Below are 23,178 nucleotides of genomic sequence, written 5' to 3'. Positions count from 1 at the left end.
GGACGATTCCAGTGTCTTGAACACAGCTACCTCCCACATGAATGCGCGCCAATGAACTGATGTCCTTCCCTGGGTCAACAACTTCCCAGCCTTCTCGTTCAGTCTCTGTTCATCATAGACGCCTCAAACAACTTTCTAAAGACTGTTGACATCTAGTGGAAGCCTTAGGAAGTGCACAATGATTACTTAGTCACTGTGTGTTCGATTGGCAATGACTTGAAAAGAGTCCACGCATCAGATTTCCACTTCCTGGTAAGATTTTTCTCAGGTTTTTGCCTGCCATATGAGTTCTGCTATACTCACAGACATCATTCAAACAGTTTTAGAAACTTCAGAGTGTTTTCTATCCAAATCTACTAATAATATGCATATCCTAGCTTCTGAGTTTGAGTAGGAGGCAGTTTAATATGGGCACGTATTTAATCCGAAAGTGACAATACTGCCCCCTATGCGATTGGTGTCGTAAGAGGTTAACTTTTTAGTGACAGGGGGCAGTATTCGGAAATTCAGATGAATGACGTGCCCAAATTAAACTGCCTGCTACTAGGGCCCAGAAGGTAGGATATGCATATCATTAGTAGATTTGGATAGAAAACACTCTGACGTTTCTAAAACTGTTTGAATGATGTCTGTGAGTATAACAGAACTCATATGGCAGGCAAAAACTTGAGACAAAATCCAACCAGGAAGTGGTTTGTAGTTTTTCAACTGATTGTCTTTCCAAACTACAGTGTCTGTGGGGTCATTTTGCACTTCCTAAGGCTTCCACTAGATGTCAACAGTCTTTAGAACCTTGTTTCATGCTTCTACTGTTACTGGGGAGAGAATAAGGGCCGTCTCAAGCCTGGGACCAGTGAGTTGTTTACTGCGCAGGCAAGTTTGGCGCACCGTTCCTTCTTTTTCCTCTGTAATGAATACGCTATTGTCCGGTTGGAATATTATCGAAGATTTATGTTAAAAAGACCCTAAAGATTGATTGTAAACATCGTTTGACATGTTTCTACGAACGGTAATGGAACTATTTGACTTTTCGTCTCGGGTTTTGCGCTCACGCATTATGCCTTTGGATTAGTGATCTGAACTCACGACCAAAACGGAGGTATTTGGACATAAATATGGAGTTTATCGAACAAAACAAAACATTTCTTGTGGAAGTGGGAGTCCTGGGAGTGCATTCCGACGAAGATCAGCAAAGTTAAGTGAAGATTTATAATACTATTTCTGAGTTTAGTTGACTCCAGAACTTGGCGGGTAACTGTATAGCTTGCTTTGATGGCTGAGCTCTGTACTCAGAATATTGAACAATGTGCTTTCGCCGTAAAGCTATTTTGAAATCTGACACAGCGGTTGCATTAAGGAGAAGTGTATCTATAATTCTTTCAATAACTGTTGTAAATTTTATCAACGTTTATGATGAGTATTTTTGTAAATTGATGTGCTCATTCACCGGAGGTTTTGGGAGGCAAAACCTTTCTGAACGTCACGCGCCAATGTAAAATGGGGTTTATGGATATAAATATGAACTTTATCGAACAAAACATACATGTATTGTGTAACATTGAGTCCTGGGAGTGTCATCTGATGAAGATAATCAAAGGTTAGTGATTAATCTTAGCTGTATTTCTGGTTTTTGTGATGCCTCTCCTTGCTTGGAAAATGGCTGTGTGGTTTTTCTTGTTTAGGCGCTGTCCTAACATAATCTAATGTTATGCTTTCGCCGTAAAGCCTTTTTGAAATCGGACAATGTGGTTGGATTAACAAGAAGATCATCTTTAAAATGGGATATAGTAGTTGTATGTTTGAGAAATTTGAATTATGAGATTTTTGTTGTTTTGAATTTGCCGCCCTGCTATTTCACTGGCTGTTGGCTGTGTGTCCCGCGGGTGGGACGCTAGCGTCCCACATGTCCCAGAGAGGTTAATTGAAATGCATTCCAGGTGACTGCCTCATGAAGCTGGTTGAGAGTGTGCAAAGCTGTCATCAAGGTGGCTACTTTGAAAAATCTCAAATATATTTAGAATTGTTTAAACTTTTTTTGGGTTACTACGTGATTCCATATGTGTTCTTTCAGAGTGAGTAGGTGTGTCCAAACGTTTCACTGGTACTGTGCAAACATTTTGCAACCAATATTTATACACTGCTCAAAAAAATAAAGGGAACACTAAAATAACACATCCTAGATCTGAAGGAATGAAATAATCTTATTAAATACTTATTTCTTTACATAGTTGAATGTGCTGACAACAAAATCACACAAAAATAATCAATGGAAATCCAATTTATCAACCCATGGAGGTCTGGATTTGGAGTCACACTCAAAATTAAAGTGGAAAACCACACTACAGGCTGATCCAACTTTAATGTAATGTCCTTAAAACAAGTCAAAATGAGGCTCAGTAGTGTGTGGCCTCCACGTGCCTGTATGACCTCCCTACAACGCCTGGGCATGCTCCTGATGAGGTGGCGGATGGTCTCTCTCAGTATATACACTGCTCAAAAAAATAAAGGGAACACTTAAACAACACAATGTAACTCCAAGTCAATCACACTTCTGTGAAATCAAACTGTCCACTTAGGAAGCAACACTGATTGACATTAAATTTCACATGCTGTTGTGCAAATGGAATAGACAACATGTGGAAATTATAGGCAATTAGCAAGACACCCCCAATAAAGGAGTGGTTCTGCAGGTGGGGACCACAGACCACTTCTCAGTTCCTATGCTTCCTGGCTGATGTTTTGGTCACTTTTGAATGCTGGCGGTGCTTTCACTCTAGTGGTAGCATGAGACGGAGTCTACAACCCACACAAGTGGCTCAGGTAGTGCAGCTCATCCAGGATGGCACATCAATGCGAGCTGTGGCAAAAAGGTTTGCTGTGTCTGTCAACGTAGTGTCCAGAGTATGGAGGCGCTACCAGGAGACAGGCCAGTACATCAGGAGACGTGGAGGAGGCCGTAGGAGGGCAACAACCCAGCAGCAGGACCGCTACCTCCGCCTTTGTGCAAGGAGGAGCAGGAGGAGCACTGCCAGAGCCCTGCAAAATGACATCCAGCAGGCCACAAATGTGCATGTGTCTGCTCAAACGGTCAGAAACAGACTCCATGAGGGTGGTATGAGGGCCCGATGTCCACAGGTGGGGGTTGTGCTTACAGCCCAACACCGTGCAGGACGTTTGGCATTTGCCAGAGAACACCAAGATTGGCAAATTCGCCACTGGCGCCCTGTGCTCTTCACAGATGAAAGCAGGTTCACACTGAGCACATGTGACAGACGTGACAGAGTCTGGAGACGCCGTGGAGAACGTTTTGCTGCCTGCAACATCCTCCAGCATGACCGGTTTGGCGGTGGGTCAGTCATGGTGTGGGGTGGCATTTCTTTGGGGGGCCGCACAGCCCTCCATGTGCTCGCCAGAGGTAGCCTGACTGCCATTAGGTACCGAGATGAGCTCCTCAGACCCCTTGTGAGACCATATGCTGGTGCGGTTGGCCCTGGGTTCCTCCTAATGCAAGACAATGCTAGACCTCATGTGGCTGGAGTGTGTCAGCAGTTCCTGCAAGAGGAAGGCATTGATGCTATGGACTGGCCCGCCCGTTCCCCAGACCTGAATCCAATTGAGCACATCTGGGACATCATGTCTCGCTCCATCCACCAACGCCACATTGCACCACAGACTGTCCAGGAGTTGGCGGATGCTTTAGTCCAGGTCTGGGAGGAGATCCCTCAGGAGACCATCCGCCACCTCATCAGGAGCATGCCCAGGCATTGTAGGGAGGTTATACAGGCACGTGGAGGCCACACACACTACTGAGCCTCATTTTGACTTGTTTTAAGGACATTACATCAAAGTTGGATCAGCCTGTAGTGTGGTTTTCCACTTTAATTTTGAATGTGACTCCAAATCCAGACCTCCATGGGTTGATAAATTGGATTTCCATTGATTATTTTTGTGTGATTTTGTTGTCAACACATTCAACTATGTAAAGAAAAAAGTATTTAATAAGATTATTTCTTTCATTCAGATCTAGGATGTTGTTGTTTAAGTGTTCCCTTTATTTTTTTGAGCAGTATATATATATATATATATATATATATATATGAGGACACAGCCATCCCAGCTCTGCAGATTTTAGATAATTTGTTTGGTACTGTCCATATGTAGCTTGTTTTTGATCGCAGGTCCAGGAATGGCTGAAGAAATGCAACATTTACCTGGAGCACACTCTGCAAATAGCACTGCTGGGTGATTTGAAAAGTTATAGTCAATTGATAATATAATAATAACAATAATAAAGTTGAAAAATATATGGCAAATAGAAGAAAATAAATGGATGATGTTAAGAGATAGATGAGAGGGGTTGTGTGGAGTTGAGAGGTAAAATATAGTTTGTCAATAAAATGTACAGTGCCTTTGGAAAACATTCAGACCCCTTTACTTTTTCCACAATTTGTTACAACCCTATTCTAAAATGGATTAAATTGCATTTTTTTCCTCAATCAACACACAAGGACAAAGCAAAAACATATTTTTAGAAATGTTTACTAATTTAAAATACAACTGAAATATCACATTTACATAAATATTCAGACTCTTTACTCAATACTTTGTCGAAGCACCTTTGGCAGCGATTACAGCAACGAGTATTCTTGGGTATGACACTACAAGCTTGGCACATCTGTATTTCGGGAGTTTCTCCCATTCTTCTCTGCCTTTCCTCTCAAGGTCTCAGCGTTGCTGCACAACTATTTTCAGGACTCTCCAGAGATGTCCCATTGGGTTCAAGTCCGGGCTCTGGCTGGGCCACTCAAGGACACAGTGGCTGGGCCACTCAAGGACTTGTCCCAAAGCCAATCTTGCGTTGTCTTGGCTGTGTGCTTTGGGTTGTTGTCCTGTGTGTAGGTGAACCTTCGCCCCAATCTGAGGTCCTGAGCCCTCTGGAGCAGGTTTTCATCAAGTTTTCATCTATAGTTTGCGCCGTTCATCTTTTCCTCGATCCTGACTAGTCTCCCAGTTCCTGCCGCTGATAAACATCCCCCACCATGCTTCACCGTAGGGATGGTGTCAGATTTCCTCCAGATGTGATGCTTGTCAGTCAGGCCAAAGAGTTCAATCTTGGTTTCATCAGACCCGAGAATCTTTTTTCTTATGGTCAGAGTCCTTTGGGTGACTTTTGGCAAACTCCAAGAGGGCTGTCATGTGCCTTTTACTGAGGAGTGGCTTCTGTCTGGCCACTCTACCATAAAGGCCTGATTGGTGGAGTGCTGCAGAAATGGTTGTCCTTCTGGAAGTTTCTCCCATCTCCACAGAGGAACTTTATCAGAGTGACCATCGAGTTCTTGGTCACCTCCCTGACCAAGACCCTTTTCCCCCGATTGCTCAGTTTTGCCGGGCGGCCAGCTCTAGGAATATTCTTGGGGGTTCCAGACTTCTTCCATTTAAGAATGATGGAACCCACTGTGTTCTTGGGGACCTTCAATACTGCAGAATTATTTTGGTACCCTTCCCCAGATCTGTGCCCCGACACAATCCTGTCTAGGAGCTCTACAGACAATTCCTTCGACCTCATGGCTTGGTTTTTGCTGTGACATGTACTGTCAACTGTGGGACATTATATAGCCAGTTGTGTGCCTTTCCAAATCATGTCCAATCAATTGAATTTACCACAGGTGGACTCCAATCAAGTTGTAGAAACATCTCAAGGATGATCAATGGAAACAGGATGCACCGGAGCTCAATTTCGAGTCTCTTAGAAAAGGGTCTGAATACTTATGTAAATAAGATATATTTCTGGGGTTTTCTTGGGATAAATTAGCAAAAATTTCTAAAAACTGGTTTACGCTTCGTCATTATGGGGAATTGTGAGTAGATTGCTGAGGATTTAGTTTTAATTTCATCCATTTTAGAATAAGGCTGTAACGTAACAAAATTTGGAAAAGTCAAGGGGTCTGAATACTTTCTGAAGGCACTGCATACAGGTTCAGAACTTTTGTGAAACAGCACAGGTAAAAATATATGGCAAATAGAAATCCAACTGCAGGGTTTTCAGAGATAGATGGGGAGGGTTGAGGGTAGTTGAAGGATGGGATTAAAAACAAACAAAAGATAACTATTGTAAAATACATTGTGTCCGTAAAATGTATATAGTATGTATAAACTGGAAGTAGAAGCCTAAGTGTTGTTGTCCATTAGTTTACTCCAATTAGGGGAGGGGTGGTAGTGTTAGGGTAAAATAATAAACAAAAAAAATATTTTTTTAAACAATGGCATATGTGTTTCTTACAATCAATTAATACATTTTTTACGATGGTATTTATTTTGGTTGATAACAACACTGTGCCTAGGCTACAGGTGGTGGCCGAACACACACTCTCGGCTGGTACTTGTAGGTTCTGAAGGCCAGCGGTCCTAGTGTTAAGGTTAGGATTGGGGAAGGGAAGATTCTTAGATCTGTACCTAGGGGAAACTTTGTCCCAAGGCCAATCTGCTACATTGTAGTTCACTGGCACATTGAGTTGAACTTTTCTCTGCACTGTCAGTTCACAGCAGCTGTTTCCTAAAATGTTCATATTGTTTCCAAGAATCAAATGAAACACTCATCCGATCACATTGCCAGTTCACTCAGAATGTTTACAAGACATGTATGGTTTTGCGTCAATATCCAAATACAATGTACATCAGCTCACTACCGGTGGGTGGATAAAAATCACAGTGGAAGCCTAAAAATGCCATATTACAACCTGTGTGTTGTGATAATTGCATTGTTTGCTCTATAACCTGTTAGTTAATATGGCTTGCCACCTTGATATATACAGTAGACCTAAGGCCAACACAATAAGAAGACACTGAATAAATTCAACCACACCTTTGTTTCATCACAAAACCTGAGAGCAACATCTTTTCGGTAAAGTCCACAAAGCATATTGCATATAACAAACAGTTACATGACCTACAGCATGGTCAATCAAGTTAATGTTTCTGACATTTTCAGACTACTAAACAACAACTATTGATTTAGATGTGTGTGTGTGTAAGTAGAAAAAACTGTTGACTCACCCTACTTGTAAAGAAACACCAATACCATCCTCCTCTCTTTCATGTTACCAAAACGGTCTATAACTGTCATATAGTGCACGCTTTTAGTTTTTGTTGTCCTTGGCTACCTGGCTAAAGTTCCTTTCATAACAATGAGCCAGCTAGTTAACATTAGACAACTACATCTAGCTACATATTGAACTTCCATCCTTTCAGGCCATGGGCGCAATGTATGCATTTATGGTTGGATCAGAATCAACGTTACAATCATTGGCTAGCACGGAGAATTATGCCGGGTTTTTTTTGGTCCAAATCCCTATCTCCATCCATGGCTAATTTAGGAAAGGGACAATTTTAGCTAGCTAGCTAGCCCGGAGGACAACAACACAACGAGATGCAACAATTCACGTTTTTTCTATCAATGATGTTTGGCTTTTGATGTGACTGGTGTGAAGCCAAATCCTGGTTTCAAATTACACTTTTTTTTTGTGTGCCAATTGAGTTCACTGAGTTTGGCTCAAAGCTGATTTTTTTATTTTAAAATTATTATCATCATCATCATCATCAAGGGAGGCCAAATGCTCGCTGGCTTCTCTTGCATTCAATGCTATGGGCGGCAAAGACATCATACTCTTTTTAACCAGACAGCATTATATAGATGGGCTACACATACAGAGACAGGGGGGCGCTGTTTTGCTTGTTCAGATGCTTTCTCCAATGAGATACTGTACATTCAGCCTCTTGTGAATTGAAGGAAAATTATGAAACACAGAGAGACATTTGGCCTCCCTTGATAAATAATTGTATATGTTTTTGTTTTTTTATTGGTACATTTTTTGGGGAAGCCTGGCTTTCCTTGGCATCCATCAATACACACCACTGCATCAGCTTGCAATGTATTGCTTTAAATTCATGCCACTGCTTTTTATTTATCCTCATGTTTTATTCTTATGAACAACCAAACTGAGTTTAGAATGGGTTAGTGATGGTCAAGCCATTTGTTTTTTTTATTGAATAGCAAAATGCTCTAATGTCAAACATTTTTTTCATGTTATTTCAATAAACATTGTAGATAGATCTCTGACAAGTTATACATTTTACAAAGGCTATTTTTAGAATTGTATCAAGAAAAAGAAAGAGAGGCGTTACAAAAGTATTAAGACAAGGAATAATCGGTTAATAGCAGTTACAGTCACTGGTCAAAATGAAAGTAATTCAAACTATTGCAGTGAGAAAGCAACCTTGTGGGTGTGGGAGTTTAAGTGGTAATTACACTGAAGGAACAGCATAAACTAGACCAATCTGCAAAATGACAAGCTCCCCCGAGAGGACTTATTTAGAAACAGATGTTCATTGTAAACAGGTCAACTCTACACAATATACACTGAACAAAATTATAAAAGCAACATGCAACAATTTCAAAGATTTAACTGAGTTATAGTTCATAAGTGAATCAGTCAATTTAAATAAATAAATTAGGCCCTAATCTATGGATTTCACATGACTGGGAATACAGATATGCATCTCTTGGTCACAGCTATAGTATCTTAAAAAATAAAAAAGGCAGGGCCTGGATTAGAAAACCAGTCAGTATCTGGTGTGACCACCATTTGCTTCATGCAGCGCAACACATCTCCTTCTAATAGAGTTGATCAGGCTGTTGATTGTCGCCTGTGGAATGTTGTTCCACTCCCCTTAATTATAAAAAAATGTGTAACCTTTATTTAACAAGGCAAGTGAGTTAAGAACAAATTCTCTTCAATGGCTGTGCGATGTTGCTGGATATTGGAGGGTACTGGAACACACTGTCAAACACGTTGATCCAGAGCATCCCAAACATGCTCAATGGGTGACATGTCTGGTGAGTATGCAGGCCATGGAAGAACTGGGACATTTTCAGCTTCCAAGAATTGTTTACAGATCCTTGCGACATGGGGCAATGCATTATCATGCTGAAACATGAGGTGATGGGGTGGATGGCAAGACAATGGGTATCTCTGTGCATTCAAATTTCCATCGATAAAATGCAGTTGTGTTCGTTGTCCGTAGCTTATGCCTGCCAATACCATAACCCCACCATGGGCACTCTGTTCACAACGTTGACATCAGCAACCGCTCGCCCACACGACAACATACACTTCTCCAGTGTGCCAGTGGCCATCGAAGGTGAGCATTTGCCCACTGAAGTCGGTTACGACACTGAACTGCAGTGAGGTCAAGACCCTGGTGAGGACAATGAGCATGCAGATGAGCTTCCCTGAGATGTTTTCTGACAATTTGTGCAGAAATTCTTTGGTTGTGCAAACCCACAGTTTCATCAGCTGTTCCCGGTGGCTGGTCTCAAATGATCCCGCAGGTGAAGAAGATGGATGTGGAGGTCCTGGGCTGGCGTGGTTACACATGGTCTGCGTTTATGAAGCCGGTTGGAGGTACTACCAAATTCTCTAAAATGATGTTGATAGTAGAGAAAGTAACATTCAATTCTCTGACAACAGCTCTGGAGGACATTCTTGCAGTCAGCATGCCAATTGCATGCACACTCAAAACTTGAGACATCTGTGGCATTGTGTTGTGTGACAAAACTGCACATTTTAGAGTAGCCTTTTATTGTCCCCAGCACAAGGTGCACCTCTAATGATCATGCTGTTTAATCAGCTTCTTGATATGACATACCTTTCAGATGGGTGGATTATCTTGGTGAAGGAGAAATGCTCACTAACAGGGATGTAAACAAACGTGTGCACGAAATAAGATTTTTGTCCATATGGAACATTTTTGGGATATTTTATTTCAACTCATGAAATATAGGACCAAAACTTTACATGTTGTGTTTATATTTTTACATGTTGCGTTTATATTTTTTACACGCTTGTTGCATGTAAGCTAAAACAGGAAGAACCCAGTCCAAAACCAGAAAACTCAACAAACAAGTTTGTTCTTCATGTACCACTATAAGAACATACTGTGCTTTGCTTTATTTGCCCACTGATTAAATGCATTTGATAAACAATAAACAATGAACGACATCCAGACACCTGCTTGCCTACAGCTCTTTCCTGCTTTGTGCACGAGTACACATCTCACTATTTATTCTGGCTTTATTTAAACTTCAGGTCTCTACCATTTTCTCACTACAACATGACAACAGTTTCCCAATCGTAGCCTAAATATGAAACACTCGCTATCGTAGTCAGACAGAAGTTGAATGGGTTAAAACATAGCATTCAACAAACAACTCGATATCTTCTCAATCGAAAATAGCACACAGGCAGGGTGGAACAAAATCACAGCATTTCGGGGGGAGCTATCTTTTCAGCACCACAGAAATGACATGCAGAGTAGGCTACATGATCTTTGCAGTGCTGCTATGAGATTTCACTGTTTCCAATGTAAACCCATCGCGACGTTGCAAACGACTAAAACTTTTGCAAATGTCATAAATCAGTACGTTCACTAAATATATTCAATCACGTTTGTCGTGCCAATATTAATTATTTTCAATGGATGTTCATTATACAAGACGAGGAGACGCGTTATTGGCCTACTTACCATCAATCGCCATGATGTTCTGTTTTGGATTCAACCAAAGTGATCGTTGAAGAAGGGGAGAGGCGCAATGTAAGCGAAAGGGAAGGGGGTCACTGGATGGTTGGTGTATCACGAAGCTTACCTTCTGTTGGTCTACTCCTACTCACCGAGACTGAGGCCCAAAATCTGTTTTCTCCAGCAGGTGGCGTTGTTTCGCCCCCAATGCAAGGGTTTTTGAATGGAAGTCAATGAAAGTGTGGAATTTGGTCAACAAAAAATGTAATTTCTTATTTGCTACGTGAGGCTTAGTTGATCGAATATAATTTTCGTAACGCTTAGGTTGTTACACGTGTACTGATATAAGTAGGACACGTGACATCCCGGCAACTTGGAGAAAACTATTTCACATCGGAGCTGTGCCTTTTGTTCACACACGTGTCTACCCTCTCATTGGACCATTTTAGCCAACCTGCTCTCGCCTCGTCCCGAGAGCAGGAGAACATGTATTTATTTAACCTTTATTTAACCAGGTAAGACCCATTGAGGTTAAAAACCTATTTTGCGAGGGCGACCTGGCAAGAAGGCAAAACATGTATACAGTGAGTGGAATTAAATTATAGTGGATCTCAAATACATTTCCAGATAAAAAATAAAGGTTATCTTTTGTATATTCGGCAGCTTAAAAGTCAGCCCATTTAAGCATGCAATAAAAAAATAACATATCAATGTTATGACAATAATTAATACATTCACGATCTAAACAAACCAGCCCACTAAAATAATGTATCACTTTGAAAGCAATATAGATGTTATTGAAAACACAATCAACAGGTTCATAGGCTACCACCATTGTTAATGTAATCCAGTCTGTTTCAGATCTAGTGTTGGCTACTGTGATTCCTACAAATGTGACAAATGATGGTTGCTTTTAGATTACAAATAAATTATAGACACACAGAATGATTCAAATTAAAACTTCACAAAGGTGAAGAATGAAACATTCATTTTCACACACTAGGCATCATTGTTAATGAGAGTAAAAAAAATCTATTAATGAAATAATTTAGCTAGCTACCAAACAAACTTTCCCATACTGATGTACTAAAATACCAGCCTGAAAAGCCCATGGCTTTGTATAGGCATGTTCATTCAACGTTTTGTGTGGTATATCCTAACTGGAAAGAAAGTCACTTTTTATTTTCCCCCATACAATCCTACCCATTAATTTGAGAAAATCCCCCAGCCCAACGTGTTACAACTATCAATGGCAATGATGGTATCGGGACAGACAGTACGTGTTACTATCAGCAAGTTCCCCTCTCCTGATGGGCACTACGGGGGTTCCTGGAGGTTGAGTCGCCGCAAGATATAATATATAAAATGATTAATTAAATGAAAGAATAAAAACAGTCTTACTGCAAATCCTTGTCATTATTCACTGCATAACTTTAGTCAGGGGTTTGCTACATCACTTGCACTTGAACAGGTTTAGAGGAGGGTTAATATATCAGAGGTCACAAAAGTAAAATGCATGCTTTATTCAGATAGATGGTTGTCTCCAACTACAGAGTTGTGCTGTGAACTACAGGTAGCCATTATTCATGGAGGGCAGGGTAACCCTAACACTACTGTGAAGACCAGGGGTACCTACAGGGAAGAAAATACAGACAGAGAAAAGTCAAGTGGTAATAAATTCACGAGTCTTACCAGGTACCATGAGTCTCTCAAAATCCATTCTCTCCTCCATCCTCATCTCTGTGACCAAGAAATCAAAAATCCAAATCCAATTTTATTTGTCACATACACATGGTTAGCAGATGATAATGCGAGTGTAGCGAAATGCTTGTGCTTCTAGTTCCGACCATGCTGTAATATCTAACAAGTAATCTAACAATTTCACAACAACTACCTTATACACACAAGTGTAAAGGAATAAGAATATGTACATAAAAATATATATGGATGAGCGATAGCCGAACGGCATAGGCAAGATGCAGTAGATGGTATAGAGTACAGTACATACACATATGAGCTGAGTAGTGTAGGGTATGTAAACATTATATAAAGTGGCATAGTTTAAAGTGACTAGTGATACATTTATTACATCCAATTTTTTATTATTAAAGTGGCTAGAGATTGAGTCAGTATGTTGGTAGCAGCAACTCAATGTTAGTGATGGCTGTTTAAAATCAATACCTTGACGCAATATGCAATATGTAAGCTAATCAAAATGTTTTTTATAACATAAAGGTATATTTTCTCTGTCAATAATAGAGTATTTATATCAATCAGATTATGAATAACATGACATGTCAGGTTCAGTTGATTGTGGCTGCTTTCACGTTGGCCTCGCGGTACAAAAGCAGACTGACCAACTCTGCCTGGCTCTGGAAGCAGAACAGGGTCAGTGCCTTGTGGCGGTTGGTCTCGATCTGAGCCTTGAGGTCTGAGCCCATGTCCAGTGGCAGCTTGACTGCAGGGACGTGGCCAGTCATGACAGCCAGCCTCAGAGGAGAGATACCCAGTGTATTTCTAGTCCTGAAAGGAAACAAATACAGTGAGAGAGGAACACAAGGAGAAGGGGAAACAAGTGGACAAGGGTAATTATACACAGAGAGACAGGAAACACAGGGATATATACACCAGGAATAACAAGCGACACCTGGAGGGGGAGGAGACAATAACAAGGACAGGTGAAACTGATCAGGGTGTGACAGTACTCCCCCCTAGGGACGCCACCTGGCGTCCTACCTGGGCGCATACCTGGTTGACCGGGGTGTTGGAGGTAGAAGTCGGTGATGAGGGCTGGATCCAGGACATCTCTAGCGGGAACCCAGCACCTCTCCTCCGGGTCGTAACCCTCCCAGTCAACCAGGTATTGGAAACTCGAACACCCAGGAGATGTCTCACCGTGAATGCCGGATGGCCATCAATGACACGGGGAGGGGGGGTGGGCCTGGGGACAGAAGACAAAGGACTGTGAGACACTTGCTTAATCCTAGACACATGGAACATAGGGTGAATACGGAGGGTACTGGGTAACAAGAGACAAACAGCAGTGGAACTAAGGACTCTAGAGATGGGAAACGGACCAATGAAACAGGGGGACAGTTTGCGGGACTCTACACGAAGGGGCAGGTCCCGTGTGGACAGCCATACCCTCTGCCCAATGCGGTAGCAGGGAGCTGGAGTCTGGCAGCGGTCCGCTTGTTGACGATACCTGGAGTTGGTTTTAACCTCTATGGGCTAGGTAGGACGCTTGCGTCCCACCTACTCAACAGCCAGTGTAATCCTGTGGCGCGTTATTCAAATACCTCAAAAATGCAAAAACTTCAATTTTTCAAACATATGACTATAGTAGTGTAGTAGGATTCAATCTTAGTCCTGTATTGATGCTTTGCCTATTTGATGGTTCGTCTGAGGTTATAGCGAAATTTCTTATAAGCGTCCGGATTAGTGTCACGCTCCTTGAAAGGGGCAGCTCTAGCTTTTAGCTCGGTGCGGATGTTGCCAACAATCCATGGCTTCTTGGTTGGGATATGGACGTACGTTCACTCTGGGGGTTATGTCGTCAATGCACTTATTGATGAAGCCGGTGACTGATGTGGTATACTCCTCAATGCTGTTGTATGAATCCCGGGACATATTCCAGTCTGTGCTAGCAAAACAGTCCTGTAGTGTAGCATCCGCGTCATCTGACCTTGCGTCATGCCTATAATTTTGTGAGATTGAAATTCGTCCACGGTCATAATCATAACCAATGTCAACCCTCGTCAATTATGTTACATAAGTAGCTAGTAAAATTATTTACGGTTGCTGAGGTTATAATGTTGGAAAAAAGGTACAAATGTGAGGCTTGGTGCTTAACAAGTTACACAATTTAGCAGGCGCTAGACTAACTAGCTAGCCAACTCCAGTCATGTGCTAATGCTGGTAAACCTAGCTTTAGGTGGCCTGGTTGTAATGTTGTAACTTGCTGTTCAATAGCCGTATCTACGACTAATAAGATAAGAGGTTTTTACAATTGAAATACAAAAGATCTCCGATTGTAAAACCCATTCTATTTTTAGTCATAGATATGGCTGCCAGTAGTTATTTAATTAGTTAACTTAGCACACAGAAAATTTGTTAGATTTCCCCACACTGTAACACAATAGTATGTTAGCCAGCATTACAAAATATGGGTTTAAGTAGATAAACTAAAGTTACTTACTTAGCTAGGTACCGTATTTTTCATCTGCCCTCTTGGTGATGCATTCGGCTGTAGCGTAGCTTCTAACGTTAGCCAAATCCCACTCTTTGTTTCGAATCCTCTTCACTATATTCCGGTTTAAAGATTTATGACTGAATATCACCATCTAGCTAATAGATGCTCCGTTGTCGAATTTGTGGAGATAAGAGGAATCATTTGAAGCCATTGCATCTGGTCAGTTCTTTCAGTTTTGCCCAAAGAATTGTTGTTGGTGTCCACCTCCTTTTCAAAAAAGCCCGCCTTTGGGGAGGGAAAGAGTCCAGAGCACGAAGCATCGCCCAACACAAGTTGTAGTCTTCCAGAGACTGGAAACAATGTGTCCGCTTGTATATTTAGCAATGAATCCGGCGATAGGAACATCAGTGAAAGACGTCCAATGGCTCTATTGAACAAGGACAACCATATCTACACCCACAAAAACATATAGTGCGATCAGTATTACTGAGAGCCTTCGCGAAATGCCACAAACAGGACTACATTCATAAGGTGTATCATTCAGCGAGCGAAGTCCTGACCTGCCTTCCTCCTGGGCAATTATGTATGAAACACATCTCACTGTCCTAGAAATGCCCCAGACATGATGAAAACAAGCTTAGATTCCCCCAGGGTGAAATTCCCCTTTAAGGTTTAAAACATGGCCTTTAATTTCATAATATGGACACAATCTACTTAAATTCTAAATCAAGCAAACAAATGATCTCAAATGAAAAGTCTAATGCAGTGCCAATGCCATTGATTTAATCATGTAATGTCTGATGGCATTTCTCATTGCATTTAATTATTGTATCTATGTTGCTTTATGTGTAGCAGACATGAGTCGTGCTCATGGTTTTGTGATGAGGTAAGGCACGTGCTACTTCCCTTCCCCCGCACCGTCCTTATGATTGTGCCATTGATCTTCTCCCAGGCACCACACCACCTCAGGGTCGTCTATATTCTCTATCCAGGCCGAAGACCAAGGCTATGGAGGAGCATATAGAGGAGTCTCTGGCTACTGGGGCTGTCCGTCCGTCTGCATCTCCTGCCTGCGCAGGGTTTTTCTTTGTGGAGAAGAAGGACAAGACCTTGCGTCTGTGCATTGCCTACCAGGGACTGAATGCCATTACGGTTAAAAATCGGTACCCCCTACCACTCCTCTCTTCGGCTTTTGAACCTCTCCAGGGGGCCACAATTTTTTCCAAGCTGGACCTTAGGAATGTCTACCACCTGGGTCGGATACGCGAAGGGGATGAGTGGAAAACACCCTTCAACACAGCCAGTGGACACTATGAGTACCAGGTCATTCCGTTTGGTCTCACCAACTGGTCAACACTGTCTTCCAGGCTTTGGTAAACGATGTGCTCCGGGACATGCTAAACCATTTTATGTTCGTCTACCTTGACAACATCCTGTTTTTTTCCTGGTTGGCCCAAGAACATGTTCTTCATGTCAGTCAGGTCCTTCAGTGCCTCCTGGAGAACCAATTGTTCGTGAAAGCCGAGAAGTGTGAGTTCCACCACTCTACAATCGCCTTTCTGGGATTTGTCATTGCTGAGGGTAATGTTCAGATGGATCCTGGAAAGGTGAAAGCAGTGGTGGATTGGCCTCAACCTATGTCCAGGGTGCAGTTGCAACGATTCCTAGGCTTTGTAACTTCTACTGCCATTTCATTCGGGGTTACAGCACCCTGGCGGCCCCACTCTCTGCACTCACCTCTCCCAAAGTACCGTTCACATGGTCTCCAGCTGTCGATAAAGCCTTTGTGGACCTGAAGCATCGGTTCACAACAGCACCCATCCTCATCCATCAGAACCGTCTCAGCAATTTGTGGTAGAGGTTGATGCTTCTGACGTTGGATTGGGGGCAATCCTGTCCCAGCAATCTGCCCAGGACCAAAAGCTTCATCCCTGTGCCTTTCTGTCCCATCGTTTCAATCCTGCAGAGAGGAACTACGACGTAGGCAACTGAAATGGCCACCCAGACTATTTGCATTGACACCCCCCCGCCCCCTTGGTTATTACACTGCTGCCACTCACTGTTTATTATCTGTGCATAGTCACTTTACCCCTACCTACATGTACAAATTACCTCAACTAATCTGTACCCCCGCACACTGACTCAGTACCGGTACCCCCTGTATATAGCCTCATTATTGTTATTTTATTTTATTACTTTTAGTAAATATTTTCTTAACTCTATTTTCTTAAAACTGCATTGTTGATTAAGGGCTTGTAAGTAAGCATTTCGTATTTGGCGCATGTGACAAATAAAATTTGATTTGAAATAGGATTCCAAACATGTAAATAACAAGTATTGCATATCCAGCAAGCTAGCTAGCTAAGTTAACTAGCAAACAGTGAGGAGAAACAATACTATAACAATTTACTATTCTAAATCTAAATATTTGCTAGATCGACATCGCTGTAGGTAGATACTGACTGCCTACCTACCTAGGCTCATTTGTATGGTCTGGTCACTGTGCAAAGTTTGATGGTTATGCCCTATTTCACTCTATTAGGCTGACCACCAGTTCTCTTAGCTACAGATTGTTACACCAGATAATGTTGTTTAACCAAAGATTTTTGGTATCCATAGGAGTTACAGGATAGTTACTGTTTGGTGTACCACAGAGAATTTTCAACCAAACTTAGCAATGCCGTCTTTGTCCTTGATTCTGGGTAACAGGAGTCTCATAAAATGTCTGTGTCCAGTTGCAGGGGCTCGGTTTGAATTTAGAAATGTATTAAAATAAATATTTTTTTGCGCAACCATCGTGTCTATTTCAAGTCTGTGTCATCATGACATGCAACACTTTGGGGTGGACACCAACCTGTCTCAAACAATGAGAGAAGGCTTGAAATTGTAACGCCCTGGCCATAGAGAGGGGTTTTTGTTCTTTATTTTTGGTTAGGCCAGGGTGTTACATTGGGTGGGCGTTCTATGTTAATTTTTCTATGTTTTTGTATTTCTTTGTTTTGGGCCGTGTGTGGCTCCCAATCAGGCACAGCTGAAGTTCATTGTTGCTGATTGGGAGTCACACATAAGTAGCCTATTTTGCCTTTGGGTTTTGTGGGTGATTGTTTTCTGTCTCGTTCGTTTTTTGACCAGACAGGACTGTTTGCTATCGTTGCTGGTTTGTTTATAGTGGTTCATTTGATTTAATATTCATTATGAATCCACAACCTCCGCTGCATCTTGGTTTTCTTGCAACGACAGCCCTTACAGAAATAGACAAGATGTCGGGAAAAATCGTGGTGTAAATCACATTATCTGGTGTAACAATCTGTACCTAGTTCCCTGTAATTGTGTGTCTCTACCCCCGAGACCCACTCAGACACTGAACTAGCTAATATTCTTGTTGAATACCCAGTTGTCCTGAATTAGCGTTAAGTAGTGTACACTTCCCTGTATTTTAGAATTTGACAGATAAACAAACATATCTGAAGGTCTAGCATCTGTTTGATGCTACAGAGCCCTGTACATGCTTATAGAAATATTTTCCGTGTATCCATAAGGGCATACACATTTCTATGATTGATAGAAAAGATCCATATTTATTTTATGGTGGTTGTAAATAAGGGCTCTCCTACCCTGTTCCTGGAGAGCTACTGTCCTGTAGGTTTTCATTCCAACCCTAATCTAGCACACCTGATTCTAATAATTAGCTGGTTGATAAACTGAACCAGGTTACTTACAACTGGGGTTGAAGCGAAAACCTACAGGAGGTTAGCTCTCCAGGAATAGGGTTGGAAGCATGATCTCATGCTGACCCACACTGGCAACCCAATTCAGATTTTGTTTCTCACAAATTGTTCTTAATCACATCAGATATTTTTCAGAACTGATCTGACTGGTCAAAAGACCAATTAGTGAAAGAAATATCATAATTGGGCTGCCTGTGTAAACGCAACCATAGTCCTTTATCTGGCTTCGGCAACTGGATTCGGCATGGTAGGCTGGGGAAGCTTAAACTCTTTGTGCTTATGGCGAATGGGCTTGTCCTGTCTGCGGTAAATGGCCAGCTGGATAAGACTGCCGAAAGTGGTGAAAAGTCTTAGGAAGGCAACTCTTACACAGTATGATTTGTTGTGTGTAGGATATTGAGGATAAATGGCATCTCAATTGCTCTCATACAAAACAATACATTTACTGTCTAAGCACAACCCTGCACAACCAAAGAACTGTCTGTAAACCTCCCCCAGCCCATTGACTTTGACAGATCATTTTTGTCAATAGTACCCCTTTGCAGGGTAATTTTGTAGACATGTCTTTGTATTGTGTTTTGAGAATCTGCAGAGAGAAGAATGAGGTGATAGTGCCATTAGTTGTAGTCTTTAGTGTATACCTTTCAGTGTCCCTTGCAGGTTTCTGTCCCACAATCGTGTTGTGCTCCATAGCCGCAAGGTGTGTCCTCTCCCTCATGCTTGAGTACTCAAATTGCCCCCGCTTTGGGGTATTTTTCAGCAGGGCGCTGTCTAATGACTCCAGATATCCAGAGTTGTACAACAAGAAAAGATAAGAAGAGAAGAGGGGTAGACTAAATTGATTACATGTTCTGGAAGGTACTCTGTGGTCCTCAGGCTTCCTCTAACACCTGTAACTCCATAACACAAACCATACAAACACTACCCAATTGAAGTTTATACCATGCTTACTGTAAATGTAGCTATCTTTGCCGTCAACTTGGATTTTTTTTTGCCAACTTACCTTCACCAGAGCTAGGGGTTGGAAGCGCATGTTGGTGTAATCAGATTCGGTACCACGTACAACAAAATACAATTTAACCGCTAATTGTATTGATCTCTATTACACCTGGCTATCTAAGCAGACCTAATTTGGATATTTCAATATTGTCAGCTTGCTGTTAGCTAATTAGCATCACTAAATTTGCAGCAAGATTGCTAGCCAGCTGAGGCTGGCTGAGAACCACCTACCCAACCATAGATGACTTATACACATTCATCATTGCTACCAACAGACAAACAGCTTTATCGGCAACTATATTTTTAGTAACAGAGTGTTTTCCAGACAAGGGTAGAATAGATGGCTACCCAATTGAGATACCAAATAAGAGTAGCATTACCTAGCTTACGTTAGCTAACGTCAGTCAAAGATGTTTACTCTAAAGGTAGCTACCAGTCTAGCAGTAACAACCATGGCATAAGTGAAATTGATTGACAGTGTGTATACCAAAAGATAGCTATACGAGCTGATGGCTTTCAGAGTTCAATTCAGGACTGTAACGTTATCTAGCTGGCTAACTTAGCCAGACAGTCCAACTAGGCTAGCAAGCTAGTTAACCTTAGGTTACCTCTAATTTACTATATTCTGTTTTGCTGTGAAGGAAAAAAATGGTATCGCATCTGTCACGTCCTGACCAGTATAAAGGTTATTTGTTATGGTAGTTTGGTCAGGACGTGGCAGAGGGTATTTGTTTTATGTGGTTCAGGGTGGTGGTTTATTTAGTAGGGCGTTTGATTTATTATTTCCGGGTTTTGGTTTATGTTCTATGTTTTGTACTTCTATGGTCTTTCTGTGTTGGTATATTTCTATGTTTAGGTTAATGGGGGGTTGGACTCTCAATTGGAGGCAGGTGCTTTCTCGTTGCCTCTGATTGAGAGTCCTATATATGGGTAATTGTTTGGTTTAGTGTTTGTGGGAGATTGTTTCTTGTTTTGCCTGTGTGAGCATGACAAGACTGTTTTGTTGTTCGTGAGTTCTTCGTTTTGTTATTTTGGTGTTCGCTTTATTTATAAATAAATACAAGATGAGCATCCACATTCCTGCTGTGTTTTGGTCCTCCATTCCCGACGACAACCGTTACAGAATCTCCCACCACAAATGGACCAAGCAGCGGAGTAAGGAGCAAGGGGAATTCAATATGGACTGGCGGGAGAAGTGGACGTGGGAGCAGATTCTGGCTGGAGAGGGCCCATGGAGGAAGTCTGGTGAGGAGCGATGCCAGTTCTGCGCTCGAGACCGCCAGTACACCTCTACGGTCCAGTGCGTCAGCCCAGTCCGACTCGGCCTGTTCCCACTCCCCGCGCTAGCCCTGAGGTGCGTGTTCCCAGGCTGATACCTCCAGTACCAGCAACACGCATCAGGCTTCTAGTGCGTCAACCCAGTCCGACTCGGCCTGTTCCCGCTCCCCGCACTAGCCCTGAGGTGCGTGTCCCCAGACTGGCACATCCAGTACCAGTACCACGCATCAGGCTTCCAGTGCGTCAGCCCAGCCTCGAGTGTCCGGCACCAGTGTGCGGTCCAGAGTGTCCGGCACCAGTGTGCGGTCCAGAGTGTCCGGCACCAGTGTGCGGTCCAGAGTATCCGGCACCAGTGTGCCTGCGACCCGGAACTGAGTGAGTCAGTTGACGATCCGGAACTAAAAATGATTAACTATGTATTTAATGAGTCTGCCTACAGTGTGGAAAGGAAGAGGTCTGCCTACGATCCGGAACAAGGGGAGTCTGCCTACGGCCCGAAACTAATCAAGTCTGTCTGCATTCGGGAGGACAGTAGGCCGGAGCCAGAACCACCTCCTGTATAGGTGGGTTGGGGAGGGGGGGTGTAGCACAAGTGCCGTCGGTGACGGCAGCCACCCTCCCTTCCCTCTCTTTAGTTTAGGGGGATTTTTGTGTTTTTTTTGTTGTTTTTTGTTTATTTGAGGTGCATCCGGGGTTTGCACCTTTAGGGGGGGTACTGTCCTGACCAGTATAAAGGTTATTTGTTATGGTAGTTTGGTCAGGACATGGCAGAGGGTATTTGTTTTATGTGGTTCGGGGTGGTGGTTTATTTAGTAGGGCGTTTGATTTATTATTTCCGGGTTTTGGTTTATGTTCTATGTTTTGTACTTCTATGGTCTTTCTGTGTTGGTATATTTCTATGTTTAGGTTAATGGGGGGTTGGACTCTCAATTGGAGGCAGGTGCTTTCTCGTTGTCTCTGAGAGTCCTATATATGGGTAATTGTTTGGTTTAGTGTTTGTGGGAGATTGTTTCTTGTTTTGCCTGTGTGAGCATGACAAGACTGTTTTGTTGTTTGTGAGTTCGTTCTTTTGTTGTTTCTGGTGTTCACCTTTATTTAAAATAAACACAAGATGAGCATCCACATTCCTGCTGCGTTTTGGTCCTCCATTCCAGACGACAACCGTGACAGCATCACTTATCAGCTGTTGAAATGGATTCACATTCATTTAGCCTGAAAATCCCTCTGATAATCTTTGGTCACCATATAATTCTTAATATCCTGGAAGGATATTGACCTCATCCCGTCAGTAGAGGATACCTGGTTGCTCTTTAAACGTACTTACCTCACTATCTTAACCTCTATGGGCTAGTCCACCTACTCAACAGCCAGTTGAATCCTGTGGCGCGTTATTCAAATACCTTAGATATGATATTACTTCAATTTTTCAAAAACATGACTATTTTACACCATTCTAAAGATAAGACTCTCGTTAATCTAACCACACTGTCCGATTTCAAAAAGGCTTTACAACAAAAGCAAAACATTAGATTATGTCAGCAGAGTACCGAGCCAGAAATCAATATCAGTGTGGATGACGGATCACCAGCTCAAGCTGAACCTCGGCAAGACGGAGCTGCTCTTCCTCCCGGGGAAGGACTGCCCGTTCCATGATCTCGCCATCACGGTTGACAACTCCCTTGTGTCCTCCTCCCAGAGTGCTAAGAACCTTGGCGTGATCCTGGACAACACCCTGTCGTTCTCCACTAACATCAAGGCGGTGACCCGATCCTGTAGGTTCATGCTCAACAACATTCGCAGAGTACGACCCTGCCTCACACAGGAAGCGGCGCAGGTCCTAATCCAGGCACTTGTCATCTCCTGTCTGGATTACTGCAACTCGCTGTTGGCTGGGCTCCCTGCCTGTGCCATTAAACCCCTACAACTCATCCAGAACGCCGCAGCCCGTCTGGTGTTCAACCTTCCCAAGTTCTCTCACGTCACCCCGCTCCTCCGCTCTCTCCACTGGCTTCCAGTTGAAGCTCGCATCCGCTACAAGACCATGGTGATTGCCTACGGAGCTGTGAAGGGAACGGCACCTCCATACCTTCAGGCTCTGATCAGGCCCTACACCCAAACAAGGGCACTGCGTTCATCCACCACTGGCCTGCTGGCCCCCCTACCTCTGAGGAAGCACAGTTCCCGCTCAGCCCAGTCAAAACTGTTCGCTGCTCTGGCACCCCAATGGTGGAACAAGCTCCCTCACGACGCCAGGACAGCGGAGTCAATCACCACCTTCCGGAGACACCTGAAACCCCACCTCTTTAAGGAATACCTAGGATAGGATAAAGTAATCCTTCTAACCCCCCCCCCCCCCCCCCTTAAAATATTTAGATGCACTATTGTAAAGTGGTTGTTCCACTGGAT

The sequence above is a fragment of the Salmo salar genome, chromosome 11 (assembly GCF_965601325.2).
Source record: "Salmo salar chromosome 11, fSalSal1, whole genome shotgun sequence".
NCBI lineage: Eukaryota > Metazoa > Chordata > Actinopteri > Salmoniformes > Salmonidae > Salmo > Salmo salar.
The sequence above is the reverse complement of the archived record's forward strand: the minus strand, read 5'-3'. Positions refer to the sequence as shown.